Below are 13,037 nucleotides of genomic sequence, written 5' to 3'. Positions count from 1 at the left end.
TACGGGGCCTCATGCACACGACCGTAAAAACACCCGTTATTACGGGTCGTAATTACGACCCGAAATAGCGGGCCCATAGACTTCTGTTAGCCACGGGTACTTTCCCGTTTTCTCACGGGAAGGTGCCCGTGCCGTTAAAAAAATAGAACATGTTCTATTTTTCTATTTTACGGGCCGTGCTGCTATAATTAGGGTATGTTCACACGACAGCGTCCGTAACGGCTGAAATTACGGGGATGTTTCCGCCTGAAAACATCCCCGTAATTTCAGCCGTTACGGCATGTGCAGGCGCTTGAACGCCGCGTCCATTACGGACGTAATTGGCGCTGCTATTCATTGGAGTCAATGAATAACGGCTCCAATTACGGCCAAAGAAGTGACAGGTCACTTCTTTGACGCGGGCGTCTATTTACGCTCCGTCATTTGACAGCGGCGCGTAAATATACGCCTCGTGTGAACAGACAAACGTCTGCCCATTGCTTTCAATGGGCAGATGTTTGTCAGCGCTATCGAGGCGCTATTTTCGGGCGTAATTCGGGGCAAAAACGCCCGAATTACGTCCGTAATTAGTGCGTGTGAACATACACTGTGTTCACACGCACTAATTACGGACGTAATTCGGGCGTTTTTGCCCCGAATTACGCCCGAAAATAGCGCCTCGATAGCGCTGATAAACATCGGTCACTTCTTTGGCCGTAATTGGAGCCGTTATTCATTGACTCCAATGAATAGCAGCGCCAATAACGTCCGTGATGGACGCGGCGTTCAAGCGCCTGCACATGCCGTTACGGCTGAAATTACGGGGATGTTTTCAGGCGGAAACATCCCCGTAATTTCAGCCGTTACGGACGCTGTCGTGTGAACATACCCTAAATTTTATAGCAGCACGGCCCGTAAAATAGAAAAATAGAACATGTTCTATTTTTTTAACGGCACGGGCACCTTCCCGTGAGAAAACGGGAAGGTACCCGTGGGTAACAGAAGTCTATGAGCCCGTTATTGCGGGTCGTAATTACGACCCGCAATAACGGGTGTTTTTACGGTCGTGTGCATAATGGGAGCACGGCTTTGAAAAACGACCGGCTGCTTGTGGCCGGCCGTGCTCATCTCCTGAAATACTCTGTGCTGCCTTAAACTCTGTGGACAGGTCAGGATCCTGTTTCTTTTAAATGCTGCTAGAGAACCCGCTCGATCCACTATATAAGGCTGCGCTACAGTGCAGCATTTAAAAGAAACAGGATCCTGACCTGTCCACAGAGTTTAAGGCAGCACAGAGTATTTCAGGAGATGAGCGTGCAGATTCAGTGCTGCTGTGAACTCTGCTCTTACCATTACGTAGCTCTCAGTCTGTTACCTCTCCTCCACTACTGTCCTCAATAACACCTTCATGATTGGCAAGTCACCACGTAACGGTAATAGCAGAGTTCACAGCAGCACAGAGTATTTCAGGAGATGAGTGTACGGATCTTGTGCGCGGTGGTGACTTGCCAATCATGTGAAGGTGTTCTTGAGGACAGGAGTGGAGGAGAGGTAACAGACTGAGAGCTACGTAATGGTAAGAGCAGAGTTCACAGCAGCACAGAATATTTCAGGAGAGGAGCGTGCAGATTCTGTGCTGCTGTGAACTCTGCTTTTACCATTACGTAGCTCAGTCTGTTACCTCTCCTCCACTCCTGTCCTCAATAACACCTTCACAAGATTGGTAAGTCACCCCCCCCCGCACAAGATCCGCACGCTCATCTCCTGAAATACTCTGTGCTGCTGTGAACGCTGCTCTTACCATTACGTGGTGACTTGCCAATCATGTGAAGGTGTTATTGAGGACAGGAGTGGAGGAGAGGTAACAGACTGAGAGCTACGTAATGGTAAGAGCAGAGTTCACAGCAGCACTGAATCTGCACGCTCATCTCCTGAAATACTCTGTGCTGCCTTAAACTCTATGGACAGGTCAGGATCCTGTTTCTTTTAAATGCTGCACTATAGCGCAGCCTTATATAGTGGATCGAGCGGGTTCCACAGCAGCATTTAAAAGAAACAGTGTGTGTGTTTGGGTATGTGTCTTTGTCTGTTTTTGTTTTTATATGTGTGTTTGTGTATATGTGTGTTTATGTGTGTTTGTGTATATATGGGTGTGTTTGTGTATATGTGTTTGTGTATATGTTTGTGTATATGTGTGTGTATATATGGGTGTATGTGTATATGTTTGTGTGTATATGTTTGTGTGTGTGTGTTTTTGTATATGTGTGTGTTTGTGTATGGGTGTGTGTTTGTGTATATATGGGTGTGTTTGTGTATATGTGTGTGTATATATGGGTGTATTTGTGTATATGTTTGTGTGTAGATGTTTGTGTGTTTTTGTATATGTGTGTGTTTGTGTATATGGGTGTGTGTTTATGTGTGTGTTTGTGTATATATGGGCGTGTTTGTTTATATGTGTGTTTGTGTATATGTGTGTGTTTGTGTATGGTGTGTGTGTGTGTGTGTGTGTGTGTGTGTGTGTGTGTGTGTGTGTGTGTGTGTGTGTGTGTGTGTGTGTGTGTGTGTGTGTGCGTGTATATATGTGTGTAGGTGAGTAGAAGTATTGTTATTGTTCACATTGATAACTGTTTTTTTATGTTGTTGCAGATTTTGATGTACCGATTGGACTACATCTTCGATTCGTTGGACTACTGCGTAGATCTACGTTTTTTCAAATTTTAATAAAATGGTTAACGAGGGTTTTGTTGGGGATTTCTTATTTCAATAAAAAAGAATTGTCTTTGTGGTTTTTTTTAAACTTTATTAGTGCCTAGATAATGGCAGTTGGCTGATTGACAGCGTCCATTATTAAGGCGGTACTTAGTGTTAGCCGGTGCAGAGGCTAGCACTAACCACCCATTATTACCCCGGTACCCACCACCACCAGGGGTGCCGGGAAGAGCTTGGTACGATCCAGTACCCGACCATCTGTTGTGATGGTCGGGTACTGGGGTGGCCGTAGGCTGGTATTATGAGGCTGGGAAGGGCCAAAAACAGTGGACCTTCACACCCTTGTAATGCTAGGCTGCTGCTGCTGTGTTGTATCGGGCTGGTTATAAAAATGGGGGGGACCCCCACGTCGGTTTTTTTTTTAATTTAACAAATTTAACAATAGACGTTGGGTCCCCAACATTTTTAATAACCAGCCATATACAAGGCCGCAGCAGTCTGGCATTACATGGGTGGGAAGAGCCACTGGTTTTGTCCATTCCCAGGCTAATAACACTGTGTTGTATGTGGCTGGTTATGATAAATTGGGTGGAACCCCATGTCTTTTTAAAAAAATAAAATAAATAAATAAATAATTTAAAAAAATGACGTGGGGTCCCCTCCACTTTTATAACCAGCCAGATACAACACAGCAGCAGCAGCCTAGCATTACAAGGGTGGGAAGGTCCACTGTTTTTGGCCCTTCCCAGCCTCATAATACCAGCCTGCGGCCGCCCCAGAGCCCGACCATCACAACAGATGGTCGGGTACTGGATCGTACCTGTCTCTTCCCGGCACCCCTGATGGTGGTGGGTACTGGGGTAATAATGGTGGTTAGTGTTAGCCTCTGCACCGGCTAACACTAAGCCTCGCCTTAGTAATGGATGTTGTCACTCAGACAGCGGCCATTACTAAAGTGGTAGTAATAAAATTGAAAAAGACAAAGATATTGATAAAATATTTTATTGAAATAAAGCACCCCCAACAAAACCCTCATTAACCATTTTATTGTAGAAAAAAAAACCGTCATCGAAGTAGTCCTCGAAACCGACGTAGTCCAAACACCAAACCTGTAAAAAAAAAAAATAATGAAATAAAACATGTCGTAGGCTTAGATTCAGTTTAATGTGTGATACTGACTGTTATACCATGTATAGAAGCCTGCCGCGAAGTTGACTTAGATACAGGGTGCCAGCAGACAGTATCATACATGGCCATACAGACATATATACAAACAAACATACATGCAAACATACATACATATATACAAGCATGCACATATATACATGCAAACATACACACATATATACATACATACATGCAAACTATCATACATACATGCATACACACACATGAAAACATACATACAAACATGCAAAGATACATACATATATACAAGCATGCACAAATATACATGCAAACATAATTACATGCATGCACATATATATATAAACATGCATGCAAAAATAAAAACATGCAAACATACATACATACATGACAACATACATACATACATGCAAACATACATACATACATGCAAATATATACATGCAAATATACATACAAACATGCACATATATACATACATGCCAACATACATGCAAACATACATTCACATATATACATACATACATGACAACATACATACATGACAACATACATACATACATACATACATGCAAATATACATTCATGCAAACATACATAAATGCAAACATACATACATACATGCAAATATATACATGCAAATATACATACAAACATGCACATATATACATACATGCAAACATACATGCACATATATACATACATACCTGACAACATACATACCTGACAACATACATACATACATGCATGCAAACATACATAAAATGCAAACATACATACATACAAACATACATTCATGCAAACATACATACATGCAAATATATACATGCAAATATACATGCACATATATACATACATGCCAACATACATACATACATACATACATACATGCAAACATACACACATGCAAACATACATACATGCAAATATATACATGCAAATATACATACAAACATGCACATATATACATACATGCCAACATACATGCAAACATACATGCACATATATACATACATACATACATGACAACATACATACATGAAAACATACATACATACATGCAAACATACATTCATGCAAACATACATACATGCAAACATACATACATGCAAACACACATACATACATACATGCAAATATATACATGCAAATATACATACACACATGCACATATATACATACATGCCAACATACATGCAAACATACATGCACATATATACATACATACATACATACATGACAACATACATACATGCCAAAAAAAAAAAATAATACGTTCATACTTACTTTCCTCCAGTCCGGCCTCCAGCGATGACGTTTCATCCATGTCGCCGCTGCAGCCTGTGATTGGCTGCAGAGGCGGTCACGTGGGATGAAGCGTCATCCTGACGTAAGTGACCGCCACTACAGCCTGTGATTGGCTGCAGCGGCGAAAGGGATGAAACGTCATCGCTGGAGGCCGGACAGGAGGAAAGTAAGTACGAACGTATAATTTTTATTTTTTTATTAAATTTAAATTGTATTTTCCGCGCGCCGAGCATGTACTGTCAAGGTTGCTGAAAGAGTTAGTGCAGCCCATTAACTCTATCAGCACCCTGGACAGTAGCATGCTCGGCGCACGGAAGTGACAGGTTCGGTCAGAACTAGTTCGGTCCAAATCAAACTTTTTTGTGAAATTCGGCGAACTAGCCGAACCGAACTTTTGATAAGTTCGCTCATCTCTAGTCTTGACTATATTTTCTAGTCATTTTGCAACTCATTTGATAAATATAAGTGTGAGTTTTCATGGAAAACACAAAATTGTCTGGGTGACCCCAAACTTTTGAACGGTAGTGTATATATACACACACATTTATTAATTTATATATATACTGTATATGCAAATAGTTTATAAATCATAAATTAAAATCGACAGATGCATTCCATATACAAAATAATAAATCTACATAGAAATGTTAAAAAATATATATGTTGCCTCTAACTATTACATTTGTTCTCAATCTCTTGGAGCAAATATAACGTGCTTCTAAATTATATGTATGCGTTCGTCAGGAGAGTTTTATTTCATTTGTCAAAGTGATCATCAGAGTTTAATGTAAACTGCCATAATCAATGATGAAAGGTACATGCTAATTTCATAGATTGCAGCACAAACACTATCCCTCTGATGTAATCACATCATTATACATGCATTTGCATAATCTCTTTTATAATCACTCAGGAGGCTGTTAGTGTATAGCAGTTACTGTCTCATATACACTGAGTAATATTGTGACATAGTAGGATAGGTGCCTCTACATTACACATAAAATTACATAACATAATATATTATGACACCACACATGTCTACACATTAATCAATTTCTTAGCTATCTTGAACAGGTAGAATATACTCTCGAGTACTTAAGGTAAAATACAAAGCAAACATATTATAATGAGGAAATGCATACTTTAGTTCTTATGAGGACTTATGTACAGAATGTGGTCACTATACAGGCATATCTGTGTGGGCTTTTATACTCTCAACCATCAGAGTACTTCTTCGTATTCCCAAAGCCAGGTTAAGGTGTCATTGGCAAGGTTTCTTTTGTCACATAAAGCCCTGACTCTCTTTCAATTGCTGTCACATATGGCATCCTTCTATTAAAGCATACCTAACTTTTCAGGCGACTTTTCAAAATAACCTGTCATATGTGTGTGCAGGACAAATAAACTATTTCTGGCCATTATATCATTTGTATTCTGCATGTTTCTGCAGTTCTCTGCAGGCCCTATCTCTAAGGCTATGTTCACACAGGGCGGATACGCTGCACAAAAGCACACAGCGTATCCACCCTGGGCGCTGCGATGAATTCCAGCCGAAAAACCGTAGCAAATTGTAGTGCAGTTTTTCAGCCAGAATGTCCGCTGCGGAAAACTGCACGTATAAAAACAAAACCACATACTTACCCTCTTATGTCCTGCAGACCGGCCTCCTAGGATGATGTTTTATCTCATGTGACATGGGATAAAATGTCATCCCAGGAGGCTAGCCTGGAAGAAGAAGCACAGAACTCTGGGTAAATATATAATTACCCAGTATATGATAATTTTTTTCTGAGTTGCATTTTTTCTGGCGGAATTGCTATTTGTTGCGGGTTTTACCTCCCCATTGATTTCAATGGGGAAAACCCACAACAAAAAAGCAGCATTTATGCAAATACAATTAACATGCTGAAGATTAAAAAAACGCATTGCAGGTACATTTTTGTGTGTTTTTTTCCGCTCATCGTTTATACAGCGCATGGATGAGATTTGTTTAAATCTCATTCACTTTGCTGCTACTGTACTATGCTGCAGATTCTCCGCAATGAAATCTGTTGTGGAAAATCAGCAGTATTTACGATACGTATGTAGTTACCCTAATTCTCAGTTTTCCCTGAGCTAGTAGGCGGCGCCTAACTGCTATTATGTCTTTTATACACTGTACATAGAAAATAGATCAATCCCGCTCTCCTATCTCTATCTATCACATGGAGGATATTACCCAGTGATAATAAGCAGGGTAGCTAAGAATCCAGCATTGGGGTAAGATATAACTCTTACCAGGAAGCTGCAATCACTCTGCTCCTGCTCCCCTCTCCCCATAGACTTGTATGGGCAGCGTGTTTGTGTCTCTTTCTCTCTCTGCCTCCTCATCCTGCTCCCCCCTCCCATACTTCCCAACCATCCCGGATTCAGTGGGACAGTCCCGGATTCCGAGCAGTGTCCTGCTGTCCCAGACGGCCAGTGGTATGTCCTGGTTTCAACTGTATCTGCATCCTCAGGATGCAGATACAGTTGAATCCAATGCTGAAGCAGAGAGCACTCATCTCCCTGCTTCACAGTGTAACGCCGGCTGTGATGGCACAGACAGGCGTGATGCAGTGACGTCATCGCGCTTGTCTATGCCAAGCCACTCATAGCACAGAGCGGAGGATAAGAAATCTCCTCTACTCGTCGTGGGCTTATACCGTATGGGAGCACCTTTGTGGACATTATACTGTAAGGAGGCAGGTATGGGGCATTATACTGTATAAAGGCAGCTATGGGGGCATTATACTGTATGGCGGCAGCTATGGGGCATTATACTGTACTGTTTGGGGCAGCTATGGGGCATTATACTGCATGGGGAAGCTATGGGACATTATACTGTATGTGGACATCTGTGTGGGGATTAAACTGTGTGGGGTCATATGTGTGGGCATTATACTGTATGGGGCAGCTATGGGGCATTATACTGTGTGGGGCAGCTATTGGGGCATTATACTGTATGGTGGCAGCTATGAGGGCATCTATGGTGCATTAAACTGTATGGGGCAGCTATGGGCATTATACTGTATGTGGGCATCTGTGTGGGCATTATACTTTTTGGGTGCATCTGTGTGGGCATTATACTGTATTGGACAATCTATGGGGCATTAAAATGTACATGGGCAGCTATGAGGATATTATACAGTGTGGGGGCAGCTATTTGGCATTATATTGTATGGGAGGCACTATTGGGTATTATACTGTGTGCTGGACAGATGTGGGGGCATTACACGGTATGGGTGGCATTATAGGGCATTATACTGTGTAGACTAAACTGAGTGTGTATGGGTGGGGACTGGGCAGGTTTAGAGGCGTAGCTATGCAAGCCGCATGTGTGATCCCTCTTTGCAAGACTTGAAAGTTGAGAGGTATGCCCCCCTCTCCATAGACTTGTATGGGCAGCATGTCTGTGTTTCTCTCTTTCTCTCTCTGCTCCCTCATACTCTCCTCCTTCCTTCTCCATAGACTTATTTTGGCAGGCAGTGAAGAGACACACCCGTACTTCATGCAGTCCATGTCCTCTACTCTGTAACTAGACACGGGTTTTGCTTTACAACACCTGGTAGACAGCCGGTTCCAGGAAGGGAGACACCTAGGGGCAGTAATTTCACTAAGAATTTACATGGATAAAACAAGTCAATTTTAAGAGTAAGTAAATTACAAAGTTGATACGTATATATCAGGTATATCAGCTATACTATTAGATTAGCATAAGTTGTTTGAAAAGTTAGCACCCTTTTAATATTCTTTAATTAACATTTTTTTTCACGTACAGGCCTTCACATTCATATTTTTGCTCCTATGAGTATACAGGTGTGTATAAATTATAATTCTTGTAGGTTACCAAGAGCTTTTTTTTCATCCAATGTCCTCTTGATTTCAATATAACAAAAATATTGTCCCATTGACTACATAAGGGCTATGAGACTCATCAAAAATGTCTGACAGAAAAACTGGCCTTGTTGCCTATAGCAACCGATATTTGTTTTTAAAAAAATGAAAGCTGGGCACTGGTTCGTTGCTATTGGCAAACAGGCTAGTTTTTCTGTTTAGATATTTTTGATAAATGAGGGTCAATGATAGCCCTACATAGAGGTCAATGATGAAAAGATATAAAGGAATTCCTATAAACCCTTTACATCAGTTTATACAATTATTTTTAATGTATGAAAACAACAAAGAAAATAATGGATCGGATTAAAAGTTAAAGTGTGAATAGATCCTTAGCGGTATTCATTGTAATGCTTACAGAATGTGGACACAAGCAATGTCTGTGGTCTATGAAGTTTAATGTCTTTATTAAAATTTCCAAGACCACAATGAAATCAATCTATGAGAGAAAATAATATTTAAACACACTGTGCACAATTACACTGTGCTAATGGGCAGAAGCTGTATTGTATTGTTTTATTAATTCCAATCAGGACAGTTTTGTGGCAGGAGTTTCAATGATGTGCCTATCTGTATTGTAGTGTAGTGGGATTATTACAATGGAAAGGATAGTGAAATTGACATTTCCTAAAATTATCTACAAAATAATAAAAATATAATGGGCAGTGTTTTACAACTGTTCCCCATGTTGCTCTCAAGCAAACTGTAAGTGGCTCCCTAGCTATTGGTAGCTCCATAAACTATTTGTTTTTTTTAAGGCGTTTTCCCTACGTGCTAGAACAGACCCTTAACAATAGCTAGATCACAAAGTGTTCCACTTCTGAGACCCCCAGCAATCAGTTGTTATCTGTGGGGAAACCTGGCAGCAGATGTTTAATTTCCCTGCAACACCAAGAAAGAGGAGAGCATTACACATTGTCCATTTGAATCAATGGGTTGTCAATTTAACACAAAACAGGTCCTCCTGAGTGTGACACACTCTTTGTAACTGCTCTTCACTGTGACCAAGAGATGAGGTGTAATGGCAGGAAGGAGGTGAAGGGAAAGTGAGCCCTAATCTACCCACCGCCCTGTCCCTGCCTACTTGCAACGACCCGCCCTAGGCGACGGGGTACAACTGGGCGGCGGTCCCTACGCTTTCTAAGTGCACGGGAGAACAAACAGGGAACACGCAAGGGAAGGGGCAGTAGCCACGGAACGCCGCGAGGAAACGGAGCGGTGAATGAGTAGTCAGGACCAGGATGAAGTGGAGTATACCAAAGTGAGCACGGAGAAGGAAGCAAGCCAGGGGCAAAGCAAAGTAGGTTAAGCGGAACTGCAGCAAGGCAGAAGCACGGCAGAAGCAGGCTGGAGCAAGCAGCAGTGAGGCCAGGAATCCAGAAGAATTACAAGCACTGAGGAAGAGAACACGGCAGGTAATAAAGGACAGGGGGCGGAGCTAACTCCGACTGGCCAGGCCGCGATAGGCTCTCCCACTCCTGAGCCTGCCACCCTGGTTGGTGGGAGATGGTGTCAGTCGAACAGGTCTGGCCTCAGGTGTGGATTGATTAATCCCAGGAGTATACCTAGACGTAGTACCTGGCAGATCCCTAACAGTACTCCCCCTTTTATGAGGGGCCACCGGACCCTTACTAAGAGGACCCGGTTTAGTAGGGAAGAGAAGGTGGAACCTCCTGATCAATACCCCAGCGTGAACATCACGGGCAGGTACCCAAGTCCTCTCCTCCGGCCCGTATCCTCTCCAATGGACCAGGTACTGGAGGGAGCCCTGGACCATCCTACTGTCCATAATCTTGGCCACCTCGAATTCCACCCCCTCAGGGGTGAGAACGGGAACAGGAGGTTTCCTCGAGGGGGACCAGGACGGGGAGCAGCGTTTAAGGAGGGAGGCATGGAAGACGTCATGTATGCGAAAGGATGGGGGCAGCTCCAGACGGAAGGATACAGGGTTGAGGACTTCAATTATCTTATAAGGTCCAATAAATCGGGGAGCAAACTTCCTGGACGGGACCTTAAGGCGCAAGTTCCTGGACGACAACCAGACCAAATCCCCGACGACAAACCGGGGGTTAGCAGAACGTCTACTATCCGCCTGAATCTTTTGTGCGCTCTGGGACGCCTCTAGGTTCTTCTGAACCTGGGCCCAGACAGTGCACAGTTCCCGATGAACATCCTCTACCTCAGGATTATTGGAACAACCAGGGTAAACGGAGGAGAACCTTGGGTTAAACCCGAAATTACAGAAAAACGGGGAGACCCCTGATGAGTTACTGACCCGGTTATTCAGGGAAAATTCAGCAAGGGGAAGGAATGAGACCCAATCGAATTGTCAGTCAGAGATGAAACACCTTAAATATTGTTCCAGGGATTGGTTAGTCCTTTCCGTTTGGCCATTAGTTTCGGGATGGAAGGCGGAGGAGAAGGACAGATCAATCTCCAACTTTTTACAAAAAGCTCTCCAAAATAAGGAAACAAATTGTACCCCTCTGTCAGAAACGATATTGACTGGGGCCCCATGGAGACGCAGGATGTGTTTCACAAACAAAGAAGCTAACGTCTTGGCGTTAGGTAGCTTCTTAAGGGGCACAAAGTGGCACATCTTGCTGAAGCGGTCTACTACCACCCACACCACCGACTTGCCCTGAGATGGAGGCAAATCGGTGATAAAATCCATGGAGATATGGGTCCAAGGTCTCTGGGGAATGGGCAAGGAACGTAGTAGGCCCGCAGGTCGGGACCTAGGGGTTTTGGACCTAGCGCAAACCTCACAAGCGGCGACGTAAGCCCTAACGTCTTTAGGCAACCCAGGCCACCAATAGTTTCTGGTAATGAGGTGTTTGGTGCCCAAGATGCCAGGATGACCAGATAGAGCCGAGTCATGGTTTTCCCTGAGTACCCTTAGCCGGTATTGCAGGGGAACAAACAGTTTGTCCCCAGGGACGTTCCCGGGAGCTGCACCCTGTTCAGCCGCGATATCAGAAGCTAAATCAGAATCCGTGGCAGAAACGATTATACCAGGGGGTAAAATACAAGCAGGATCCTTCTCGGAAGGAGGATTGGCCATGAAACTACGTGACAGAGCATCAGCCTTAATATTCTTGGACCCAGCCCTATAGGTAACCAAGAAATGAAATCTGGTAAAGAATAGTGCCCACCGAGCTTGTCTAGGATTAAGCCTCCGGGCCGATTCTAGGAAAACCAGATTCTTGTGATCCGTAAGGACCGTTACCTGGTGTCTGGCCCCCTCCAGGAAGTGCCGCCACTCTTCAAAAGCCAATTTAATGGATAGAAGTTTGCGGTTGCCAATATCATAGTTACTCTCCGTGGGCGAAAACTTCCTAGAGAAGTAAGCACAGGGGCGGAGATGGGTGAGGGAGCTGGTACCCTGGGACAAGACGGCCCCCACTCCCACCTCGGTTGCGTCAACCTCCACAATAAATGGCTCCTCTTGGTTGGGCTGAATCAGCACGGGGGCCGACATTAAGCACTTCTTGAGGGTCTCAAAGGCCTGGACGGCCTCAGGGGGCCAATGGAGGACATCAGCACCTTTGCGAGTAAGGTCCGTAAGAGGCTTAGCGACGACCGAGAAGTTGGCAATAAATCTCCTGTAATAGTTGGCGAACCCTAAAAAACACTGTAACGCCTTAAGGGAGGCAGGTTGGACCCATTCCGCCACAGCCTGAACCTTGGCAGGGTCTATGCGGAATTCATGAGGAGTGAGGATTTGCCCTAAAAATGGTATCTCCTGTACCCCAAAGACACATTTTTCAGTCTTAGCAAACAGATTATTCTCCCGAAGGACCTGGAGCACCTTCCTGACATGCTCCACGTGGGAGGACCAGTCCTTGGAAAACACCAGTATGTCATCAAGGTACACAACAAGAAAATTACCCAGGTAATCTCTCAGGATTTCATTAATAAAATTCTGGAAGACAGCAGGGGCATTACACAACCCAAAGGGCATGACCAGGTATTCGAAA

The sequence above is a fragment of the Rhinoderma darwinii genome, chromosome 5, assembly GCF_050947455.1.
Source record: "Rhinoderma darwinii isolate aRhiDar2 chromosome 5, aRhiDar2.hap1, whole genome shotgun sequence".
NCBI classification, from domain to species: domain Eukaryota; kingdom Metazoa; phylum Chordata; class Amphibia; order Anura; family Rhinodermatidae; genus Rhinoderma; species Rhinoderma darwinii.
The sequence above is the reverse complement of the archived record's forward strand: the minus strand, read 5'-3'. Positions refer to the sequence as shown.